Raw genomic sequence first — 13,272 nt, 5'->3', positions numbered from 1 at the left:
GGCTGTTCTAAATGTTTAAAAATGGTCAATGATAGGATATGAGATCAGCACCCTGCCATTTAAAATAACATCACATCAAAAATATAATATTAAAAATAATATAATAATAAAATAACAAATATTTGTTTGCTTATTTATTCATTTATATATTCAAATGGTGATTGCCTTCTCCAGATAAAAAAATCTATTTAGAATTTTACTGCAGCATTTCAGTACTTCACTGCATATTTTGACTCTTTGCATTCACATTTCTAAACGTGAACTGATGAAATAGGTAAGAAATGGTCTGTCCAAAGCCTTTGCCCCTTAGTGCAAGGATTTCACATAAGCCTAATTCGAACCCAGTTCATAACACAGTTTGCACAGAATACTATGCATATTCGGTTTATAAATTGGATGCGTCAAGAGCATTTTAACAAACCCACCACACAGGGATTTGCAGTGTTTCACATCTCATTGCAGTACCACAAAACCAGCTTTCTTTCAATAGTTTGTATGGAACTTAGGTTTTCTGATGTATTTTTCTCTGCCACCTTTCTTGTTGTGTTGACGCTGTCAAGCTTTGTATGAAGGAATTACTCAAGCGCAAAATATTCAAGTTGATAGAAATAATCATTCTTTCCAAATTTGGAGATGAGGTGTGATTGTTACAAGTAGCACTTTGGAAGGTAACCAGACAGATGAAAAAGAGAGAGATGACAAGATGCCATGAACCATACCATGACACTGCAAACACCTGCTGTGCACCTCTGTCCATTGAACCATTAAGAGCCCACAAAATCTGAAATGTGAACTGAAGATATATAAAGCCAAGCTACACAGTAAATTCCAGATAAAATGTGTTGCGCATAAAATCATCCTAGTGTGGAGATCAATCCCTGCAAAAGAGTCAACCTAGATAGAGTCAGTCTGTCAATAATATATGCAACACCCAATACAGCCTCAGATCTCTAGTGACAGTCACGTCACTTGCAAAAACACACAGGAAGTTGCAGATGAAAAACACTTAGTTTGCAGTTTGCTGACCTCACTTAACACACGTGACTAAATGTAATCACCACTAACAATATTGACACCACATGGTGACCACAGTGTTTCCAGTCATCAACAATACATGGATGTTTAATGGGAATTCATCTTATCTATTGGAAAACACACAGCAAACTGGCATGTACAATGTTGAATTAGACAAAAATGTATGTACTTTATGTGAGGTCAAACTTCAAAGTCTGCTGTATTTAAATGATTATGAAAATTGTATAGTGATGTTAAGAAAATAGTGTTTGACATTTTTCTGTAAATGTCCAATTTTACATTGGAATTGGAGGTGGTTATACGAAAAAAAATTCTACAAACTTTGTAGAATACTGTGAAGGATACTTGAACATATAACATTGTTGTTTTGTTTTTTTTTGGCTTTTTCGTGGACTACCAAAACAACATATTATTGTTATTGTTTAAAGTATTACATGGTTATATTTTTTTACTTGGAAAAGTGATAAATTAAATCTAAATGATTTTAGTATGAATGTAAGCATAATATTTTGTAAAATTAATCAGGTTTCTAATGCATAATTTCCAGTTAAACTGGAATTGGATGGACATTCAAATGCAATTACTGGTTGGCTAGGAGGCCATGCAATTACATTAGCCTTTCTTCCTCTGTCAAATATTTATAAATACTATATATTTTCCCTTTTCTATTTTCTCTCTTGCTCTTTTTATCTTTTATCAAAATGACACCACAACGAAGAAACATTTGAAATAGTGTGAAAGAATAATGCTGGCAATACTCTTCATGAAAAGCGCTACATGAAAAAGATATTTCATCTAGTATCTTGTACTTGTTTACTATATGTGAGAGCCACATGTGTGATGTTCCCATCCACGTTAACTCAACATCAAGGATATTACATTTGTGTAAATGTCAAATATATCTATTGTATCAAAAAATAGACAGTGTCACATAGACAGTGCAGAAACTATTGTGTATCCTGTTCTTTATGTTACATTATCCAATGAGCGGGTTGATATACAGTATATTGAGAAGCTGACCTGGTCTTTTTTCAGATGTTTGTTCAAGACAGTTCTGTTCTTGTCTCATGTCGTTCACAGTGTTAGGATTAAACACAGTGCAGTTCTGATACCTTGTCTCAAAGTAATTAATATTACTCAAGTATGGGACACCCATTATGGGAATATTTATTCTCTTGGTAGGGGATCACCTACCAATAAATGTATTTTTAGTGAACAGAACGTTCATTAGTACGATTAGTGCAAGCTACAATTAATGCAATGTCTATAAGAAAATTAGAAAAATACTGCCCTTGTGAACTATAGAAGTTATTTTCCCTTTCCATGAGTTTTGTTATTAGATCCTACACAAAGGCGTTAATTATAGTTTATAGAGTGGGAATATACTGAACATTTCCGTAATTTGTATGTACTGTAACTGTACAAATGCTGATATTGCATCAATTATACACTTAAGTAAGTGTTTTGATTCATGTAGTCTAATAAACGTGAACGCATAAACATTGTTTCAGCTTTTTTTTTCTTTTGAAGTTGATGAATAGGATTGCGACATGGCAAATTGAGAAGAGAATACATGAAGTTAAAGTAGGGGCGTCCGGGTAGCACATCGGTCTATTCTGTTGCCTACCAACACGGGGATCGTCAGTTCGAATCCCCGTGTTACCTCCAGCTTGGTCAGGCATCCCTACAGACACAATTGGCCGTGTCTGCGGGTGGGAAGCCGCGTGTGGGTATGTGTCCTGTCGCTGCACTAGCGCCTCCTCTGGTCGGTTGGGCGCCTGTTCGGGGGGAAATAGCGTGATCCTCCCACGCGCTACATCCCCCTTGTGAAACCCCTCACTGTCAGGTGAAAAGAAGCGGCTGGCAACTCCATATGTATCGGAGGAGGCATGTGGTAGTCTGCAGTCCTCCCTGGATCGGCAGAGGGGGTGGAGCAGCAACCCGGACGGCTCGGAAGAGTGGGGTAATTGGATGGGTACAACTGGGGAGAAAAAGGGAGGAAAAAAATCAAAGTAAATAAATAATTAAAGTAGATACAGAACATGATATTTTATTTAAAAGGACAGAATTATGATTTTTAAAATTTACTATACATACATATACACTACCGTTCAAAAGTTTGGGATCACCCAAACAATTTTGTGTTTTCCATGAAAAGTCACACTTATTCACCACCATATGTTGTGAAATTAATAGAAAATAGAGTCAAGACATTGACAAGGTTAGAAATAATGATTTGTATTTGAAATAAGATTTTTTTTACATCAAACTTTGCTTTCGTCAAAGAATCCTCCATTTGCAGCAATTACAGCATTGCAGACCTTTGGCATTCTAGCTGTTAATTTGTTGAGGTAATCTGGAGAAATTGCACCCCACGCTTCCAGAAGCAGCTCCCACAAGTTGGATTGGTTGGATGGGCACTTCTTTGAGCAGATTGAGTTTCTGGAGCATCACATTTGTGGGGTCAATTAAACGCTCAAAATGGCCAGAAAAAGAGAACTTTCATCTGAAACTCGACAGTCTATTCTTGTTCTTAGAAATGAAGGCTATTCCATGTGAGAAATTGCTAAGAAATTGAAGATTTCCTACACCGGTGTGCACTACTCCCTTCAGAGGACAGCACAAACAGGCTCTAACCAGAGTAGAAAAAGAAGTGGGAGGCCGCGTTGCACAACTGAGCAAGAAGATAAGTACATTAGAGTCTCTAGTTTGAGAAACAGACGCCTCACAGGTCCCCAACTGGCATCTTCATTAAATAGTACCTGTTAGAGCCTGTTTGTGCTGTCCTCTGAAGGGAGTAGTACACACCGGTGTAGGAAATCTTCAATTTCTTAGCAATTTCTCGCATGGAATAGCCTTCATTTCTAAGAACAAGAATAGACTGTCGAGTTTCAGATGAAAGTTCTCTTTTTCTGGCCATTTTGAGCGTTTAATTGACCCCACAAATGTGATGCTCCAGAAACTCAATCTGCTCAAAGAAGTGCCCATCCAACCAATCCAACTTGTGGGAGCTGCTTCTGGAAGCGTGGGGTGCAATTTCTCCAGATTACCTCAACAAATTAACAGCTAGAATGCCAAAGATCTGCAATGCTGTAATTGCTGCAAATGGAGGATTCTTTAACGAAAGCAAAGTTTGATGTAAAAAAAATCTTATTTCAAATAAAAATCATTATTTCTAACCTTGTCAATGTCTTGACTCTATTTTCTATTCATTTCACAGCATATGGTGGTGAATAAGTGTGACTTTTCATGGAAAACACGAAATTGTTTGGGTGATCCCAAACTTTTGAACGGTAGTGTATATATATATATCTTGCAGTTATAACACCCCATTTGTATGTCTCTTTGCTTCCTTTGTTCAGCAAAAAAAAAAAAACTGAGGGAACAGTATTTGACCTCAGGATCCTCTCCTTTCCAATGACATTTCTGCTTGCATGTCATTATCTTTATTCATATCTTTTATTCATATTTTTAATTGTATTTGCCAGTGTGTTCCCATCATAAATAACGTTTTATCGCTCATAACCATTCTTGCAAAAGTAGTAGTCGTTATACAGCATCTGGTGAAAGTTTAGTGTTGCTCATCTTCCTCACGCTGCTGCATCCAGGCACAGTGCATAATGATGGCATGTTTCCAGAAAGAAATCTGTTTTATTTTTCCTCATCACTTATGAAACACAATGAAAGGCAAAAAATGGAACTTCTAATTTCATTGTCTGGTGAGATGTAACATACAAAGATACTAAGTTGCATGGTAAATATTTCAGCCTAAGTGCACACATAGATAACACATGTGCCAGGCTGCAAAATGCATTGAGATAACTGTAGGTATGCTGGAAAAGGCTGAAATAGACAGAAAGGGGATTTTCTTTTCTGTCCATATGGGTTGCATTGTTTCAATAGAATATGATAACAATCAACAATTTACTAAAATGCATATTAATAGTGATAGCGTTCTCCTTTAAGGTTTTTGGATACCCATTTATCCACAACAACTCAAAAGAAATCACCAAGGCTACTTGTGTGAGCTCTGATGTGGCCTGAAATCAGTTTACTAGTATCACAAAAGCTCCATGGCAGTCTGTCCAGGAATTCCTCTAATGCTGTTTGTTGTAATCAGTAGGTCTTGCAGAGAAAAGGCTAGGAAAATAACAGCTTCTTTTGGTAAAGCTGACCTTGAGTAGGTGAGCAAATGGCCAACTGGAGTATTCAGCCAGGCTACCGGTGGATGAATGGACTACACCAGAGCTATCCAAAGGAGTTGAATCAAGTGCAACTGGACCTGGTATATATCCATGAAGACGTTCCACCTCTCATCCAAGAGGCTTCCTCAGTTCGTGCCTTTCTGACTAGACCAAGCTACTCTGACTGGCTGGTGATGAGACTCAGAATTTATCCTCTAGGAGTCGTTGTCAGAGCTACTGATATGCGTGGCTCTTTGTGATCCGATGTTTACCAACGCCCGTCGCTAACACCAGAGCAAATATAATTTAGTTATCTCCAGAAAACAAATTTGCAAGTATGCTGTTGATATGTTTTGGCAGAATTGTACAAGAACGCTGTTTACCAACATAGACGAATCCCCCTCGCCGTCTAAAATTGTGCCTCCGCTGGAAGGTTTTATCAGGTTGTAGGGACAACTTGTCAAAAAGGCCGTGAAAATATTTTAGATCTAGTGAACAGTCTTTTAACGTGTGATGGCATTGATGAAACTACACAAGCATTTTTAGCAACCCATTACGTATGGAAAAGAGTTACTAGATGAAATACACTACCGTTCAAAAGTTTGGGATCACCCAAACAATTTTGTGTTTTCCATGAAAAGTCACACTTATTCACCACCATATGTTGTGAAATGAATAGAAAATAGAGTCAAGACATTGACAAGGTTAGAAATAATGATTTGTATTTGAAATAAGATTTTTTTTACATCAAACTTTGCTTTCGTCAAAGAATCCTCCATTTGCAGCAATTACAGCATTGCAGACCTTTGGCATTCTAGCTGTTAATTTGTTGAGGTAATCTGGAGAAATTGCACCCCACGCTTCCAGAAGCAGCTCCCACAAGTTGGATTGGTTGGATGGGCACTTCTTGCGTACCATACGGTCAAGCTGCTCCCACAACAGCTCAATGGGGTTCAGATCTGGTGACTGCGCTGGCCACTCCATTACCGATAGAATACCAGCTGCCTGCTTCTGCTCTAAATAGTTCTTGCACAATTTGGAGGTATGTTTAGGGTCATTGTCCTGTTGTAGGATGAAATTGGCTCCAATCAAGCGCTGTCCACTGGGTATGGCATGGCGTTGCAAAATGGAGTGATAGCCTTCCTTATTCAGAATCCCTTTTACCCTGTACAAATCTCCCACCTTACCAGCACCAAAGCAACCCCAGACCATCACATTACCTCCACCATGCTTAACAGATGGCGTCAGGCATTCTTCCAGCATCTTTTCATTTGTTCTGCGTCTCACAAACGTTCTTCTTTGTGATCCAAACACCTCAAACTTGGATTCATCCGTCCACAACACTTTTTTCCAGTCTTCCTCTGTCCAATGTCTGTGTTCTTTTGCCCATCTTAATCTTTTTCTTTTATTGGTCAGTCTCAGATATGGCTTTTTCTTTGCCACTCTGCCCTGAAGCCCAGAATCCCGCAGCCGCCTCTTCACTGTAGATGTTGACACTGGTGTTTTGCGGGTACTATTTAATGAAGATGCCAGTTGGGGACCTGTGAGGCGTCTGTTTCTCAAACTAGAGACTCTAATGTACTTATCTTCTTGCTCAGTTGTGCAACGCGGCCTCCCACTTCTTTTTCTACTCTGGTTAGAGCCTGTTTGTGCTGTCCTCTGAAGGGAGTAGTACACACTGGTGTAGGAAATCTTCAATTTCTTAGCAATTTCTCGCATGGAATAGCCTTCATTTCTAAGAACAAGAATAGACTGTCGAGTTTCAGATGAAAGTTCTCTTTTTCTGGCCATTTTGAGCGTTTAATTGACCCCACAAATGTGATGCTCCAGAAACTCAATCTGCTCAAAGGAAGGTCAGTTTTGTAGCTTCTGTAACGAGCTAAACTGTTTTCGGATGTGTGAACATGATTGCACAAGGGTTTTCTAATCATCAATTAGCCTTCTGAGCCAATGAGCAAACACATTGTACCATTAGAACACTGGAGTGATAGTTGCTTGAAATGGGCCTCTATACACCTATGTAGATATTGCACCAAAAACCAGACATTTGCAGCTAGAATAGTCATTTACCACATTAGCAATGTATAGAGTGTATTTCTTTAAAGTTAAGACTAGTTTAAAGTTATCTTCATTGAAAAGTACAGTGCTTTTCCTTCAAAAATATGGACATTTCAATGTGATCCCAAACTTTTGAACGGTAGTGTACCTGCAATATTACTTTGCTCATCATTACAAACATTAATTACATTATTTATCCCACCACTCCATTCTTCACATAGCTTCAAAAAAAAAAAATAGCTGGGCGTCCGGGTAGCGTGGCGGTCTATTTCATTGCCTACCAACATGGAGATCGCCAGTTCAAATCCTTGTGTTACCTCTGCTTAGTTAAGCATCCCTACAGACACAATTGGCTGTGTCTGTGGGTGGGAATCCAGATGTGGGTGTGTGTCCTGGTCGCTGCACTAGCGCCTCCTCTGGTCAGTCGGGGAACCTGCTTGGGGGGGTAGCGTGATCCTCCCACGCTCTACGTCCCCCTGGCGAAACTCCTCACTGTGAGGTGAAAAGAAGTGGCTGGCGACTCCATGTGTATCGAAGGAGGCATGTGGTAGTCTGCAGCCCTCCCCAGATCGGCAGAGGCGTTGGAGCAGCGACCGGGATGGCTCGAAAGAGTGGGGTAATGGCTGGATACAACTGGGGAGAAAAAGGGGGAAAAAATCCACCCCCCCCCGAAAAAAAAAGATAGCTAAAAATAATATTGCTGAATTGTGAAACAAAAACAGCTAGTTATAGAGCAGTGCCTGTCAGTCAACCTAAGCGACTGCAACACAATGGATCAATGGTTTGAATTGTTTTATTAAGCAAGTAGTTGAGTACTTTTTTCCCATGGTGAAAAAGGCAAGAATATGAAATATGGATGAAGTATATGAAAAATGAATAAATTAATTAATATTTCATTAAATTTTGATTTATCAATAAATGTCCCGTCCTTCCCATCTTTTGGCCAGAATACTGATTAGACTAAATCTTGTTCATAGACCCAAATGATCTGCAATAATACCGGGATGAGCCTGTACTCAAGGTCACTACTCAAAGTCACCTTGTGATCATCAGTCTCAACCACAAGACATCATAGCCAGTAAGTGACCTTACTGATATCAGTAAGGTCACTTACTGGCTCTGATGCCTCATTATGCTGCTCAAGTGGGTGAACTAAACAGAGCTGTTAGTTAAAGAATAAAAGTGTCCAATGTTGCTTTATTTTAGTAAAAGTCAGATATCAGTAGGGGAGAAGGAATAAAGGCCCAGACAGCTAGAGTGATGGGGTTCATTACCACCAGTTCAAGAGAGTGGCCTGTGAACAGAGTTCAGTGTACAGCAAAATAATCTACGGTGAGGGAGTTATGCTGCTTCAATATGTGTTGTTTGATATGTACATGCAGTGAACAGCCAACCTCTAAACCAAGTGATAATCGCCCACCCATATGTCATCTTCTACACACCATTGGACCATCAGAGACTGATTACCCTTCAGTGGTGAGCCTTTAGCTAGCAAAAGCAATGTTCTTTTCATGCCCAAATACATCCTGGATTTTTACTGGGATCCCCATTGATATGAAAAATTTCATGGCTCGAAATCCTAGGAAACTGTCCCTGGGTATGTCACAGCCTTTTCCTCGAATCTTGTCAAGAGTGAGTAGATTCACATACTGTATATCAAACACATCAAACACATGCACATGTTAAAAGTGTGTGTGGATCATAATTGTTTGTATTTAATTGTCTGTTTTTAGCTGTCTGTTGACCCATCTCCTCAAACTCAATCTTAACAGTAATGAGCCACTCTTATTTCCATGTAAAATCATGTTTTCTGTAAGACTTCACCACTACTGGCAACATCACACTGACTGTTGGTCAGGTTGTCCAGAATCTTGGTGTGACAATACAAAGGCACACACTGCATTCATAAATGGATTCTGTACATTTGCATTCCCTTAAAATCCATTCCATTAAAATGAGACCCCTCCGCACCCACAATCCCAGCCCAACATATTTTTCCTCTCCTGCTAAGACAACTGCTGCTCCCTTCTTTCCAGCCTCAAGTAACAAAAAGACTCTCCGTTAGTAAGGACACAACACTATACCCCATCAGCAGACCCCCCAAAGATATATGTTGTCTTTTTAACCCCTTTACCTACAATCCCTCCACTGGCTGCCTTTGATGCTTGTGCCACATTCAATACTGTGGTACTCATGTACAAGGCTGTGTAGAGATCCCTGCTGCAAAACCTCCAAATCACAGCCCCACCCTACACATCACTGGTTAGGTTAGGGTTTTAAACTGCCAGCAGTTTTATTCTCCTTTAAATTTGCAGGCTTGGTCAGTACTCCACCTGGTCTTAAATGTTCTCCCTCCTGTCCCCCCAAATAAGAAACTGCATTTCCACTTCAGTTAGAACAGTAGAATCTCTCCTAATTTTGTATCAATAGCTGAAAACCCATCTTTTTTAAAAAGTCAAGACTTAATCATAATTACATTATCCAACTGTTACCACTCATTTTTACCCTATAGAGTCTCAGCTTAACACATGAAATGAAAATCCAAAATGCCAGTGTCGGGATATTAAAAGGTGGGAAGATGGCAGCGCAAACTCGCGTTTGCAGCGGCCTCACCCAGGACCGACTATGCAATGTCTTTGTCCACGTCTACATCTGCGTCTAAGTTTGTGTCATCGTGTGAAGTTTTTATTTTGATCATCAATTTTTTTTCATTGAATGACCGGGAGAGCTGGCGTTGGATTGGCTGACAGAGCTTGGTCTGCGGCTCCTGTGGGCCCAGGGACCACGGCCCTGCCCAGAGCTGTGCCTGAGAGGAAACACCGAGGCGGTCTGGCGACGGCCTCACCTAGCGTCACCTGTGCACTACGTCTGCGTCTGTGTCGTCATTTGGAGCGCGGGGGGAGGTATGTCGAAGGTGTCTGGCTGGGAGAGCTGGCATTGGATCGGCTGACAGAGCTTAGTCTGCTGCATCCAGTGGGTCCAAAGACCACGACCCTGTCTGGAGCTGTGCCCGAGGAAGAAACACTGAGGTCGGTCTGACAGGACGCAGAGGCGGGGCAGGCTAAGCTAACTGCTAGCCCATGCAGACCGGCAGTTCCGACAGTCATCCTGGTTGGCGCTCATTCTCTGGACAGTGGAATTTTTTGGACTGTGTTGCACCGAATGGACTGTGTTGATAACCGTTTTTTTTTCTTTTTTTTTTTTTTTGCTTTGTTTTGTCTGTTTTTATATGTTTTTGGTGGTGTTGTTTTGGGAAATGTTGGATATGTGCATTTACCTTTTGTGTTGCACTGCTGGGAGAAACAAAATTTCGTTTCTTTTGTGTACACAAGTACATGATTGAAATGACAAAACATTGTTCCTGATTGTTTATATAACTACTATTGATCAGAAGTCAGTGATTTATTAACATTTCCATTCTATTTCAACACAAAGTGGGGCCTCTGATGTATTATCAACGCAACAAGCTTCCCTTCAGAATGTGCCTAAAAATAACATCTTAATTTCTGATTTTAGCATAGATTTGTAATCACATTTCCTAAATCTTACAGTTATTTACTTCTGCCTGATTTTAGCCACCTGAAAAAAGTTAGATGCTTTTGTAGTCTTTCTCACTCCTGTGGATGCTTGAGCAAATTTTTTAAAAAGTACAGATAGTAAGGTATGATCTCACCTTAAAACCTGCAGGAGCCATTATCTGAATTTGATATCACAGTACCTAAATTTTCTTAAATGACAAGCCAACAATATAAGATGAGTAGATCTGTTCCTAGCACAAATACTAAAATAGTTTTGTTGTTCTTTACTGATCTCATACACTTTCAAGCCTATAAATGGGGCTAATTTATCTGTTGCTTTTCTGCAAGCTTTGGCCTCTGGGAGCTCTGATATTGTGAGCTGTTTACAAGTCTCCATCCACTTTGATGATACGGTTTGACAGAGCGACAAGCTGATATAGTCTGGCATGGATGCATTGACTGAATTTTGAGTTTACCCTGAAACAAAATGAGTCCTCGTCCCTGTGACATGCCCATGACTCAGCAGAGGAACGCACTCCCACTCTCCCTTGAGGCCTTCCTTCTCACAGCTGGAGTTGACACACTATCTTGTGTTCCCCCAAGGAGGCTTAGGCACATGCTAGTAGTTTAATTTAGATGGCCATGTATCCCCCTCACGTGCTATAATGGCATTATGGGAGAGATCTCATGGTGAGGAATTGACAATATGACTGTAATAAAAAAATTAGCAACTACTGTGTCTCTTTCACTGAAGAAAATACCTCCAACCCCCTCATCAAACTGATAATGCCAAAGAGATTACTTTTTTAAAAGCATGAGACTTAAAATACATCATTTGGCTTATTTTACCGTAGATTCAAAATGTATTCCTGGTATGGCTTTCTAATCGTGGATATGTTTTCACAATTATTGCATGTTATTTATGGTATGCAGTAAGTACCTATAGGGCTGTACTGTTGGTATTGTCTGTATTTTGTATGTCCTGAATGTGCAATAATTTTGCTGTATGTGAGGTAATGTGTATTTGTCATCTCTTAACTATTATTTTTGTGCTGGGTAATAGTCATGATGCAAGACACATTTCAAAATTTTCTAACTATTAGGTGTTAAATAAAATGTAATCTAATGTCAATGAATGTAATGTCAAAGAAATGTAATCTAATGTCTATGAATCTCAGTGAAATAAAACGTAATCTAACCTTTCCGAACACATTTTTTAACATTGAGAGTCTGAATCATAACCGAAAATAGGTTGTGGTTTTATGAATTCAAAGCTATTGGCTACTGTCTTCCTGGGTGGGTGGGGCTCGGTACCGCTCATCACTTGTCGAATAGCGAAAGCAAGAGGGAGATCCTCTGCAAGGATTACAGTTTCGAGGAGGAGGATACAAATAACTGCAGCTAGCTAGCTAGCTAGCCAGACAGACAGACAGACAGACAGACAGACAGACAGACAGACAGACAGACAGACAGACAAGATAGATAGATAGATAGATAGATAGATAGATAGATAGATAGATAGATAGATAGATAGATAGATAGATAGATAGATAGATAGATAGATAGATAGATAGATAGATAGATAGATAGATAGATAGATAGATAGATAGATAGATAGATAGAAATAGGTCGTAGCAAGAGCGATAATAAAGTCTCAGCAAAATAGCACAAACTCGAGCCACGTAGCTAGCAGGAGGGGGTGAAAGAACGGCTTCATGAGCATAGCATCTCGCTATGGACACACCCTATATGCAAACTGACTGGTGTCTACGTACCCACTGGCATAATTTGTCATTGGACGTCATCTACAGTCAATCACAGATCTCTCGAGTGGCCGCAGACGCAGTTTTGGTCACATCCCAACTCAGAACACAGCCTATCAGATTTTGATGTCAGTATCACTTTAGACCTCAGGAACACTTTATTTGTCATTTCACCTCATGAACTTGCGCACATGAAGTGAAACGAAATGCCATTTCCCCCAGCCCACAGCTGTGCAACATACAGACAAAAACACATTTAAGAACTACGAGAACACACATATTCAAACCAACACATATATCAAAAAACAAAAAAAAATCACTGTCCAACAAACACCAGCCTGGATGACTGTTGGAACCACCAGTCTACATGAGCTAGCAGGTAGCTTAGCCCGGCCCAATTATGCGTCCTGTCAGACCACCCTCGGGCACAGCTCCAGGCAGGGGCCGCGGTCCCTGTGGCAACCAGATGAAGCAGACCAAGAACCCCACACCAGCTCTCCCAGCCAGACACCCCCGACAAACCTCCCCGCACTCCACACGACAACATCAAAAACACAATGACAGGCAAGGCCGCCGCCAGACCACCCTCAGTGCCATCGGAACTTCCAGTCTCCATGGGCCAGCAGCCAGCTCAGCCCGCCCTGCCTCCATGCCCCGTCAGACCACGCCCGGCGTCACCCTCAGGCGCAGCTCTGGGCAAGGCCGCAGTCCCTG

The sequence above is a fragment of the Lampris incognitus genome, chromosome 12, assembly GCF_029633865.1.
Source record: "Lampris incognitus isolate fLamInc1 chromosome 12, fLamInc1.hap2, whole genome shotgun sequence".
Lineage (NCBI taxonomy): Eukaryota > Metazoa > Chordata > Actinopteri > Lampriformes > Lampridae > Lampris > Lampris incognitus.
Note: the sequence above shows the minus strand (reverse complement) of the source record.